Source organism: Centroberyx gerrardi, chromosome 12 (assembly GCF_048128805.1).
Source record: "Centroberyx gerrardi isolate f3 chromosome 12, fCenGer3.hap1.cur.20231027, whole genome shotgun sequence".
Lineage (NCBI taxonomy): Eukaryota > Metazoa > Chordata > Actinopteri > Beryciformes > Berycidae > Centroberyx > Centroberyx gerrardi.
In genome coordinates, this window is record NC_136008.1 from 6428107 (window position 1) to 6441786 (window position 13680).

The 13680-nt window shown below is 39.3% G+C and overlaps 1 protein-coding gene across 1 annotated transcript in view; it reads right to left on the reverse strand.

Annotated features, from left to right (window-relative positions):
• plcl2 (phospholipase C like 2) overlaps window positions 1-13680 on the reverse strand; it is a 44342-nt gene that overhangs the window by 23151 nt on the left and 7511 nt on the right. The gene's annotated exons all lie outside the window — the stretch shown is intronic.

A 13680-nucleotide genomic window follows, 5' to 3' on the forward strand; every position in this document is an offset into this window, starting at 1 on the left:
CATCTTATAAATCATAAACAATGTAACTACATTTTACAGAAAGAGAAGCAAGCACACAATTTAACTCTGAGTGAGGTGCAATGATTTTACCACCAAAGCAAATTCGTTTTTTTCCACATTTTTTTTTAATCTCCAAAAGCAGGAATAGTCACATTTTTAATCTCCAAAAGAAGGGTTAGTCACACTTTTGATTAGGTGACTTCATGTAATAAAACACAATAAAGAGATAGGACGACAGCTTCAAGAAATAGGCCCATTTCTTTAATTCATTCTCTATAAATGAAGATGAAGTAAATAGTATGCCTTAGAACCACTGGACTGGCTGCTTGCTAATTCACTCATATTCTTCTTCATCTGTTACTGGTGTTTTCTGGCCTTTATTAGAGGCACATCAGTGTTTCCTTTTCATCACAACCTCTCAGAGCCCAGGGGAGAAATGCATAAGTCCATACTTGGCTCAATTAAGAAAATAATTACACCATTTCGGTGAAGTACATGCACTTAAACCTTTGGCCCAGGCAAAGCATAGTCCAGGGATTACATCACATTCATATTGATGAATGGAGGCAAAGCATGGCATCTAAATAAGAAGAACGTGGGCAGTCTGGATTCTTTGGCTCACTACTTTCATGTGTTTTAAACAATGATGAAAAGATGCTTTCTGTGTTCCTGGTGTTTACTGTAGTTTGTTTTTCACACTTGCATCCCAAATTAATCAGATTTAGGAATGGCCTAAATAAAACCAAAGTCTGATCAATGAGCCTCTCAGTTGGCCACCACATCTTCAAACTTGTTTGTATAGGCTTTTGTTTTAAATAGATCCTACTCAGACAGACCCAAACCTTTCAAAGCTGTTGAAAACTTTAACACCCAATCTCACAAACTGAGGAAATCCTGAACACTTGCGGCATCCCTATTGTTGCCCTTCAGCTTTGACATTTTGTCAGACAAATGTCTTTAATAAAAGGGATGAAAATTAAATATTCTGCCTACAAGTTGTCAAAATAAAAAGATCAAGGTAAAGTTGAGCCATACCTTACAGTACAACACAACAACATCCCTTGATGTGCAGAACAATGGCGGCTGCCTGCTCTGATATATTGTTTGCGCATTTTGTCCTTCCTGGTTCCCCCTCTATTTCCTGAGAACATTTACCGTGCAGAGCGCCAACAGCCACTGTGTTGGTTGACTTAAGGTACCTGTCACTGTGTATTATGGATGAACAACGCTGAATCTCCCTCAGGAGAGTATCGCCCACACACATGTAGTCGTCTACAGCGGCCACATTTCTGACATTTTCCATGAACCCTGTGCCTTTCCATTGCAGCAGGTTCCTCCAGCACAAGGACTCTATCCTATATTTTGGTTTACTCAAACTTTGATGACATGTTTTTCGGATAATAATTCTCAAGTTTAGCACCAGTCAAACCCAAGGCTTTTAGGTTATTATATGGTAGCTTAATAATGCTAATGCTTTACGCACATTGGGTACTGTTGCTTACATCATTTTGGCAACTTTTTGATGTAGCCTAGCCAAGGAGAATTACTTGTGTTTTCACTCAAGGGAAAGTCTTTGATCTTAATTATCCTTAGGAGATTAAGATGGGCCTGCAATGTTCAAAACCTCTCAAAGCGTATCATGTGATCATGCTTGGATGTGCACAAGAACCAGTGCTCATGAACATCGATGTGCCAAGGTTGGAGAGCAAAGTCCATCAAAAGTTAATGCTCTTCGGGTCAGGAGGTAATAAACTTCCTTTTTTGTGGTGTAACCTATCTAGCTAAACTGATTTCTGAACTTAAAACTAGTATCAAGTAAATACCACAATAGGACAGATAGTTTTGCATTGTTATCACCAGTATACATGTCTATCACACTTGTTAAATTGCTGTAACTAATGCTAAAATGATGTTAAACCCTAATGCAGGAAGCACAGCCTGAAGAAAAGCCTTCTAAGGTCACAAAATATTTGATACAAACTGACTCAGTCTAAGAAAGAAATGCAAAATTGGTCAACTACAACACTACAAACAGTTTTCTTAAGAAGTAGCCTATGGACATTCCCTACAGCACAGTACAGTACCTCTTCTACTCCTTGTGAAAAACAATAAGAGAAATAGTATCCTGGCAAACGATCAAGTCAGTGACTTCCTGCCCCTCCTAAAACTGGAGACACATGCAATGACTAGCACAGCCTGCCTGTTATTTGTCTGCAAACACACAAGACGGGGTCAAAATGTGTAGGACAGTGCAAGAGATATTCTCTTTAAAACAAATACACAGAGTGACGCACTAGAAAGTAGACAGGGTTCTTATTCCGCATGATAAAGCTTTGCATCCAATGTAACTACTAAGACGGGTAACTGAACCTATCAGTACATTGTGGTGCCTAAGCATTGCATAACACTTCACTAAAGCCATTTGAGCAAACAGCCAGTCATACAGAGAAATGAGCTGTGAGTATTTTAGTAGTACATTGCCAACAGATCATAAACTACACTCGACTGACTGTAAAAAGGACATGTCTTAGTTGTTCTGAAAATCTGTTTCTTGACTGAGCACTTGCTAGAGCCCAAAGCACATCTTTGTCATCTTGAGAAATCCATTTTTATAAACCTACAAACCTTCCAATTTCCTGGAAAAATCTTTAAAATAGCTACTAAGAGAAGAACATGACAGATGCACAACTGTTTCACAACATTGCCATTACATAGTGTACATAGCCAGGGTCTTAAAAAGTGACTTGATTCTGAATCTCCCCCTGCAAACATGTCACTTCTGGTGAGAGGATTCTTGCCATGTTGATCTAATATTCACCCTCTCTGGATTGCACTTTTTCATGTCACAGACACCCAAATAAAAAGATTAGACTACAGACCCCCATTGGGTAAAAGTTTGTCCCAGGGCCCCCCATATGGGAAGATTTTGTTGTTGTTGATATAGGTATTCAATCGTACAACTGTCTACACTGTGTGCGGGGAGACAACAGTTTGATAGTGAATCCTGTAATTAAAATAGTCATATTTATACATTATCTAATTGTGATAATTTGTCATAAATTAAGTTATAGTGAAATTTAGTGATGCACCAATCAGATTTTTCAGGGACAATTGCAACAGCCATTTTAGTAACAGTGAGATCAGCTGATCACCAGTCCGCTTACCAAAATGCTGCGTTTTACCTGGATTTTCTACAACAATGGCACATCAAATAAAAGTGCACAGCGAGTACAAACAGTAAAGTTTCAATATGGCATTCCATTTAATGGCTTGTTCTTATAGCTGCATGACCTTGTTGGCCTACGCATGTGTAAATAAATCATCTTTTTATCCACACATAATTATTACATGTTGGCGTGTGCAATACATTTCACTGTTTAGAATCATAGAGGCTAGGCTATGAAATTCATAGCACAATGTCAAAAAAGAATATATGGAAGCTGTCAATGTTTAGCTGGAAACAGTTGGAATTAATATAATAACTAAACACTCAACACTTCAGAAAGGAGTGAAAGGAACGGATCAAGTCTCTCTCTGCACCTTGTTCCCGGCAATTCTGAAATTAAACAACAAGGCCACTTTAAGAACTGATGAGCCTGGTCTGCATTTAAAAAATAAAAGCCCACATTCACTTACTGTCCAATGGCACATGAGCATAAATAACAAATATAGGCCTATAATGTGATCGGTGTGAATGATGCGATCACCAATGACCAATTTAGAACGTCTATCAGTCGATTATTATTGGTGGCCAATTGATAGGTGCAACCCCCTGTGAAATTAAACTACTGGTATTCCTCATTTTGCTGGGGACGCCCTGCAACCCCCTAAATGACCCCTCGGGGGGCCACTGACCCCACTGTGAGAATTACTGGTGTAATCAATGGGGAAGCGGACTTGCTAATCTAAGCTCCTCAACACTTCATCTGTCACCATGCAGGAACAAGCAGGAGGAATCATATAAATCTCCATGCACCAGGGACAAGAACAAGTCAAGAAAAATGTACATAATATAACACCATTCCTTGACACAGTCTGCTGCGTAAGTTGAGTTCATTAGGTTATAGAGGAGCTTAAAACCCAAATGCATGACTGCAGATAATCCTTATGATCTGGGCAAGTATGTGGACTTCGCCTGGAATCAGTGTTTTCATTCATGTTGACCTTGAGGTGCGGTCGTTGCTTGCTGGTGGTGTGTGTCTGGTTCCTGCTGTAGGGCCACGGCTGCCATGCCAGGTATCCCAGTCAGGATTTCCCCTTGCTTCATCTACCGAAGCCAGAAAACAATACCGCACGCCTCTGTCTCTGTCTTAGCTCTGGTGTTATTTCCTGAGAAGACTATTTTTTACATCCTTATGCAACAGCCCCTTTTCTGGCTCTTGAGACAGACCAGAGTGTTTTCTTTAGCAAAAAATATGATTTTATTAGGCCACGACTGGCACTTGAAAGGAAAGATCCCCATCAGCAGATTGTCTGGTTGTAGTTTTTATTTTTTTGAGGGTACAAATTATTCTTGTAGACACTAATAGCATTAATCATCACAGTTAATCTCTGTCTCTCTCTTAAAGTTCAACAATTAACCGTATCTCCCAAACATCCCATGATGAAGATGTTGCTAGCCAGGCAAAAGCGTATCACCAAAACAAGCTTTGGAGTGGGAAGACCTCACATGTCCCAAGTAATTACAGAAAACACAGACCCAATTAAAGGCTTGATAATTCTTAGAAACCACAGCTGGCTGTGCTTACTCAAAAGCGGGATTGGTTGCTTGTTAAGAGGGCATTAAGTAATCTCTGAATTTTATTGACCTCTACTGGTGACCAAGGACTTGCAACATCGACAGGTCTCTGGCACAGCTTGAGTGGGAGTGTCTTGAAATTTCAATGGGCAGGAAGTTTTTGTTCCAAAACAGAGTATGGGCTGGGAAGTGAGTTTTGAAAGCCAGAAATCTCAGCACCTGGTGAAGTAGCCTAATTGTTGAATCAGTGGTATTGATCAACAATCAACAACCCTATCAAATCCCCAAAGATGCAGTATATTATAATCTTTTGCAACATCTTAAACACCTAAAACGCTGTACCATGTTGCCACTTTGAAAGCTGTGTAGTTGCAGGTTTCAAAAATCTGTGATGGTATTATTGGTTGGAATTTCGATGTATGCCTACTGGTACTCCAATGTATAGTAGTAACCACTGAAAATGTTGCAACTTTTGGCATTTACTGTTAGACAGAAGTACATTATGATTTGAAAATCAGCCAACATGTTGAAAAAGCCATTTTTCATTTCATTGTGACTTTAATGCTTGTGGTAAGACGAGAAGATTTTGGGATAATTGTGATTTAAAAGTGCTCATTATCCATTAATGAGTAGATTTTCTCTAGATTTTCTTGTAGTTATGCTCAGAGAAAACCCACAGTAAACTTTGAAGGCGAGTCAGTACAACATAAAAGGGGTAATATCAGTTCTTGCTATGGTGTTTCATAATAAAGAGATAATAACAAAGCTAATCCCATCAGGCTCTCCCTGACAGGGGAAATTACTTTTATGTCTCCGCATACCACTTCAATATATGCTTGTGTGTGTGTATGAGAAAGAGAGAAAGGGGGGGGGGGGGGGGGGGGGATGCAGAGACAGAAAGAGACAAGGAGAAAGCGAGACAGAAAGAGAGAGAGAGAGAGAGAGCAATTGAGTGAGACAAACTCTATCCAAGTGCTAACAGATCCCATAGGAATCTGAATCCCCTAATGGACCGAATCCCCCTTTTTTCTGGCTCAATGAGCAGTTATAGACTGTCTGCACAAGTGAGGACGTCACAGGGGACCCATTACTCTCTGGTCCAAAGCATTCTACCTACATCCCAATGGCGAGCATCTCCAGAATTACGCTGTAACATATAGCAACTCTTAGGATACACACCAGGATTGGCTTCAGTTCACTTTCAATCAACGTACTATCAATTCAAGGAGTGGAATTTCCTCAGAATTCAAATATAAAAAACATTTGGCATGAGAAGGTTCCCATATCTAAGCTATTAATAAATAGTTGGGAATGAATGATAGAGCTGCATGTTTAATCGTGTATAATTCTATATCATAAATTTTAGCTTCCACAATTAATACTCAGATAATATTTGATGTATTGGCAATATTGAAGTAATTTATTTTATCTAGGACGTAAGCTGTAGTTGAAAATAGTAGAGATGTTGATATAAGATACAAAAAAAAAAAAAAATGTATCAGCATATTTGCCTGGGTGGCTCATGTTAATGTCCCACACTGTTTGGTATCCATTACAAGCGTGACACTCATGAATGAACAGTTTGCTTCACTAAATTATTCAATTACTAACATCCAATCTGATTGCATTATTCCAAAATAGAGAATTAAGTCATTTTTTGCATGACTGAATCTTCTCTGACCATAAGGTCATCTTAGTCCTTTGTCTAGGGCTGGACGATAATTCAATATTATCGTTTATCGTCTTTCAGTGGGATTATATTGTGATGATATGGTGATTTTGGGATATCGAGACGCAGAATTCTGCTGTCTAAACTGATGAGAACAAGAAACTCAGACAAAATGAAGTATGGTAGGAATATTATGTGAAAATATCAGTTTAGTTTGACATCACACCAAACAGTACCATTCGGTTCAATATGATTGAACCGAATGATATGAACATGATATGAACATTAATTTGATTATTTAACGTGATTTCGCTTATGTGAGCCATATCGTCATATATATCGATATCGAAAAAAATCCTTATGATTATCGTGATATTGATTTCAACCATATCGTCCAGCCCTACCTTTGTCATATGATTGTTTGATAAATTCGGTGTAGACTATTTAGACATATTCATTTGAATAGATCTGAACAGGCATGATACTTTGAAATAATTGTAATCAAAATTATTTCAGTCCAAAGACAGAGGGACAACAGGACCTCACAAACAGCTGGACGTACTATGGACAGTCGACTGTACATATCACTCAACAGATATCCATTCAACATTCAATATTCTAAACCAATAATCATTTTCCAGCAAAGAGTTTGTTGTTTGATTAAAATTAGCATACGGAGCACAGCTTGGAACACAAGACTTTTTGTTCTCCAGCTGCACTGCTCTGTCAAACCCCAGTGGAGCCTAAACCTGGCAAAGGCCCAGCTGCTGTCGCTCTGTACCATATAATATCAATTGTTGGTCAAATGAAGTGTGAACAAGGTGACTACCCAGGGAGTAGGCTACACTTCCAAAGCTATATCAATGCCTGAAACAAAAGAAATTAGCATGCAAACCCTTGTTTGTGGAATATTGTGGTCTTCCATTAAAGACCCATTCCATTATTTCGATGAGTAAACTGCTGTATCCTCTCAGTTGTTGACTTTATATTGTTTTGGTGACTGGAAAGTGTTTTTCCATTCTTTATCTTTAATATTATTATAATATCTTTTGCACAGGTTACATTCGCTTGTTGTCATCTTATCACTGTATATATTATAGAGGGCATTTGGATGATGTAACACACCCTCTTGTGCAACAATAGCTGTGAACAGCTGATTGCGTTAAGTCTTGGCCGTCTCAATAGAATTGAATAGACATGGTTCATTTCTGCACTGTTTTTGACTGGGAACCGATCATTCGGCCACTGATACATCTGATCTGTCCTGTTGTTAACACATCTGATTTGCACATTAGCTAAAGTAACAAGAAGAAGCTAGCGTTGGTAGTGGCTAGAAATCACATATTAACATTAACATGATTTGCTTTACTAAATTAGCCTGCTGGCTAGTTAGCTAGCCAAGAAAACCAAAAACACGGTCTGTTTAGATTAATTGAGCTGGTGCTTTCCATGATACAATTTGTAGTGCATTGGAGTAGTTACTAGTACCAAAGGGGCTAGGGGCTAAAGACAAGACAATTTCCTGTGTCACAGTAACCAAAATTTACTTAACGTTACTGTATTGATCACCCACAGCACAACAATCTTTTTCAGGTAGACCTATCTCTCTTTCTAGCCCGGTTGTTATATATTTAGACATTATTTGCATGCAGCCAATTCTCTTCTGGACATCCATGATGGCATCATGCTGGACACCAAAGGCCTAAACTAAAGATCCTCTCTTTAGGGAGCAACTTTTCATTTGTATTTTTAAATGTTTCCCCATAAAAAGGCATCCATTTTCAAATTATGTAATGAAAAATACCAATATAGATGAAAACACAAGATAATTTCTGCAAGCCTTATAATCATTCCATTTCAACATGTACCTAACAGAACTCATAAATACATTTGGCTGTACCTAACCTACATATAGATGTCATATGGTCACACAGCGTTGGAGCTTTAGCAACAGAATTTAGAAACACCCGTTGTGTGTCGTTGTGCTGGGCTGTGTTAACTAACAAAAAGACAAATAAAACAATACAGCACACACAACACGAAAATAACATCACTTTCTTGGCTATTTTTTCTGTATAATTGTAAGGCAGCACACATCTTGACTGGGTACCTGAACAAATACCAGGCCTATGTTGACCACAGACTGGAAAGAGACACTGGGAGACAGTGTCGGCCAAGTGGGGTTTAATTAACCAGTAAGCCATGCTCCAGAACACTGGCAAGCAGACAGGGGAGAGCGGCTGCTGCTGCTGCATTAGCACGTCAATACAGCAGCCCAAACCCAAATCCAGATTGATTTAACTCCAGTCAATCCCCAATGAGCCTCTCCTCCAGCAGGACAGAGTATGACCTGAGTGATGATGATAACAAGCCGTACACAAAGTGAACCGTGGGTAATATAACACGGTTACCAAGGCATGTGTACTGACAGAAGCGTTTTGGGGTTTTTTCGTTTTGTTTTTACGTAGTACAATATAAAACAGGACAAAACGGACTATTAAGTAGCTTCCTAATTACCACTGGGGTTGGTATAGCAACCAATAATGCAAGGCTAGTCGTACCTCCAGGGCTTTATCAGCACAGTTGAAAAGTACTACCCTCTGTATAATGAGCATTCAATGATAGCTCCACTCATGTGGAAGAGCTTAGCAACTTCACAGAGGCACAGCTGCATCAAAAGCTTGGTAGTCTTCAGTCACTTGATTGTCTGACCTCCTAGGGACAAATACTCCATTGCATAACACTGCTGGGGGTATAAGCATAAGTGACAAGTATGTGCAACACGATAAGTTAAAGCGGAACACAGCTCGATTTAAGAATTCATGTGTTATGGTCTAGGACAGTCCGATGCGTGAACATGAATAACTCTCTCCAGAAGCCAGAAACTCACAGAATTCAGACTCGATCCTGTATTTTCAGCTCTGAAACAGAATATGTGCCCTTATGCACAGAAAATCCCCCTTGGGTGCTCTCACAGTTACTTTTTTTCCCAACCATCTTTCCTAAACCGTTCTCTATGGAGCAGTTCCAGATTTTACATCTTCAGCTCTTAGTTCTCTGGCTCCGGGCTTCGGGAGAGAGCTGTTCGTGTTCTCAAATATTGATCGAGCCAATCTACACCCCAGGAATAAATTAATTTGTTAATTCAGCAGCATTAACATGTAATTAAACACACTGTTGACGTTTTATTAAGTTGCAGGCTATGTCCTAATCCTAAGTGGCATATAGATCCCCTTCTCTGACAACAAAGGCTGACCTTTTCGTGCCGCTATGAGGGCAGACATGGGTAATCAATGGAATTACACAACTATCCTCTCTATGCGCGCGCACACACGCAGGCATGCACACACACACACACACACACACACACACACAATGAGTTGTGTCTATTTTCAGCATATATGGAAGGTTTCAGAAAAAGGAAATTCTGAGAACTTCAGTTGAATAGGGAAAAGAAAAAAAGCGATTCAACATACAGTAAGTAGTCCAAAGCCTTGTGGGGGGAAGAGATGAATATTACAAGTGGCAACCAGTAGGCTGCCACTGAAATACAACACTGACAGAAAAGATCCTCATTAGTCCCTGACACAGAAAAGCAGTGGAGTCCCTGCACTAACACTGTGTACCAGTCGTGTATTTGCCTTGCAGGCCAGCCTTAACCCTGACCTTGTAACCTACTACAACAGGTTCACTCAAACATTTTTACGGCTACTGTGGATTAAATATTTAACGGGACCTTGAGAAAATGTCAACCAGCAAGGCGAGCACACTGACATTTTGAAGCATTACCAGCTGTATTTCTCATTTCACAGCGAGCACATCATTTCCCAATCAGTGAGATTGGCCTAAGACTATTTCAGATGGAAGGAGACAAGAATAGGAGAGCTACTATGGTGAACTGGTCTCCTCAGGCATTACACTGCAAAAAATGCCAGGGCCACTGTTAAGCAATTCATTATTAAAAGGAAAAATCCACCCTAAAAGCACTTCACCACTGTTAAAAAAAAAAACAGCTATTGGTGATGCACCTTGCATTTCTGGGTCCATTTTGTGTTTGGTGAATTTTTTGTTTTTATATTATTCCTGCTGACAACAGGCTAAACGTAGACAATGTGACACCATGTGAAGATATTTCTAGTGCAGCTACAATGGGAGTGTGATAGAAAATTTTCCAGCCACCTAAAACATCAACAGTAAACAGTTATGGTGTCAGTCCCTCAGAATCAAAGAGCAAGGTCTTCTTTCTTGACTATTTTTCACCGACGGCGACGTTCAACAATCATACAGTGAGAAATCCTTCATAGAAGAGGCAGAGAGACACCGACAGTAACCTCAATAGACCAGAATGCAATGCAGCCACAAGACGTGTTGTGTTTTGAGTAAGGGTCGCGCCTCACTTTTTCCTAGACTGGAAAAACTCTGCTATATGTATCGCTATCGCTCTCTCCACCTACACATCTAACCCACAGCTGAATGTAACAAACTCACGCCCCGTTTTCTGGGGGTTGTCAAGAGTCATTCTTGGAAATGTAGAAAAATCACTAACTGAAGTAGAAGTCAGCTTTTCCCTTGCATTGCAAAATCTTGGGCAGGCCACCTAAATGTAAATTTGAGCTGCCTCAGGAAAATATTTAAAAGTGAAGTGAAGTAGCTCGGAAATTGCATTTAAATAAAACCCTATTTAAGAGGGACACAAGAGTGGATTGCTACGTAATTAACTTTTCCACCCACGCAGGGTGCATGTCGTTCTGTCTGTAGTAACAGGAGAGGAAGCCGGTTGGAGCGACAGGTGGCAGGTTGAGTGAGCCAAAGTGAACTGAGCAGAGTATAGCAAAGTTGCGTTATGGAAAATGAGAGGCGTACAATTTTTGATTTCTTTCAAACTGTGAAGAAACAAGTGGTGAATAACGGCGAAAAGCCAAGGCAATGTTAGAAGTGTCCAGTTAACGTTTGTAACGGTAGACTCTCTTGTGTATGTTGAATGTTGAAAATACACTGACCAAACTGCCACACAACAACGCCCATGGCACCATACAACGGCAACTAGGAAAGTCTTGAGGAAAGTCACTTGGCATCGCTCCATGAACATCCCACATCTCAGTATTTTTATTATGTTCTAGTTACACAGCTGAGGAATTGGTTCATTTATTGTACGGCCTAATTACCCAGCTGAACAATTTTTATTATGCAATCATCGTTTCCCAACTAAGTTAAAAGAATAAAGGAAAAAAAATATCAACTATTTTAGGAAAAAAAAAAATCTGTACACATCTCATTTATCATAGCTCTTATATCATAGTATAGTGACATATGATTGCAATGGCAATCATCTTTCATGGAATCAAATCAGAGATCCCAGCCACACAAATTAGCCTAAGTGATGAATTAATAGTGACAGACTTGTGTGTCTGTTATGGTTCTCTTAGCCATGGAAAAATGAATAAAATTGGATTTAAAAAGCTAAAGAAAGCCTAAACTTGAATAGAAGAGGTATGGGTAATAAGTTGCAATGACAAAGCCAGACTGGCCGCGCTGACACACCACCTAAGCCTCTTTTTGAGTAGAGGAGGCAGGTTGAGGGAAAGTGGGTAGACCAAAAAAAATTAATTACAATCCTTCATCACAAAATAGCTCCTGGAATGCAATGAACATCATAAATTGATGATATCCAACAGTGTAAGAGGTTTTTTGTACTGAAATAATCAATCTTGAAACTATTTTTCTTGGGTGAGGTTGTGTCAGTTGTTTGAATGTAATCTAACTTTTTTTTGAAGAGTTTTTTTTTTTTTTTCAAACATTCTCATTTCAAGGCATTCTACTCAAAAACCGTATCACTTTCATTAATTTTGTCATCCATGATAATGCCGCCTGTTTGAAGAAAATTGTGGAATCAAGCTGAATGGTCTTAAAACGAGATAAATTACCTCAACCCATTGCCATTTTTTTTTTCACCTGTTCTAAAGTAAATAAGATAAGAAGTGACGTGAGATGAAATTACTTGTTAAAACAGCCATTTGTTTTGCAGTGCACTGTTTGAGCAGTGTTGCAGCTGGTCTTTATGGGGCCAGATAACCTGCATGGATACAATTATGTCTCATTTATTAATGTCAACTGTTACGTAACAGTTATGGCGCACAGAGGGGAACAATGCATACTACGACAACTTACAATTAGGTCAGACTGCAAAGCATCTTACAACTGTACAAGACCATACTGTAACCACATTAAAACAGTCGGGGAAACTGTAAGTTGATCAAACTGAGCTCAGACAACCATAACCTGTAGGGATGCAGTTCACTCATTTATTAATGGGAACTGTGATGTAACAGCTGTGGAGCATAGTGTACACAACCTCATTGTTCAATTAGGTCAGACTTCAAAGCATTTATGCACTGTTCGTGTCAAGTCCATACTGCAATTGCAAAAAATACTGTATCTTATTTAAATTCAGAGCAGACCTCAACCGCGGAATGATCAAGCAAAGCTGTTATGTCACAGTTCGGATCAATAACAGGGAGAGTGAACGGCGTCAGCACAGCTCAGCAACTGATAAGACATCCATGATGAGACGGTTTCAACCCGCTGTCGGGCTTCAAAACGCTGCGGCGCCCTGCACTGCTCGAGGAAAATGAACGCTGTGTATTTGCTGGAGATTCCGTAAGATTTCGACAGCCGACATCGATAGTATTGCAAAAACAGCCTGGCTGATTTATCCAAGGTCGAACACAAACACAGGACAGTTTTGAGGCCCAGTGGACACCAGATACAGGATGAATTCACTTTCAATTAAATCAATACACAAAGTGGATTTTATCCAGGATTCAAATACTGAAACTCTTTCAGCAGGAGCAGACAGCCCAGCCTCTGAAGAAATAATTGAGAATGGCTGCTGTATCATTAGCTGCTGAACTGCATGTTCTATTGACATTTTCAATTGATGGAAATGGATGGATGGATTGACCCCAACCTTGCAGTAAACACACAGTCAGAGAAATCCATAAGAAAATCATCAGTAAATCATATAAGAAAAATATAAATCCTATAAAAATCAAAGATGATATCATTAACTCCTGTGTTACATGTGAAAAGCATGATAATTAAAATTACAAGGAAAATTGATAAATCAAATTATCCATTAAGTTAAAAGCCACATACACATAACCGGGCCCTTGCACTCCTTACTATTAGTTGCTTGTAATGTTTGTGAACCAAGGGATTTAAACTTACTCTGTTGTTGCATCAACACCATATAAGTATGCACTTATAAAATGCT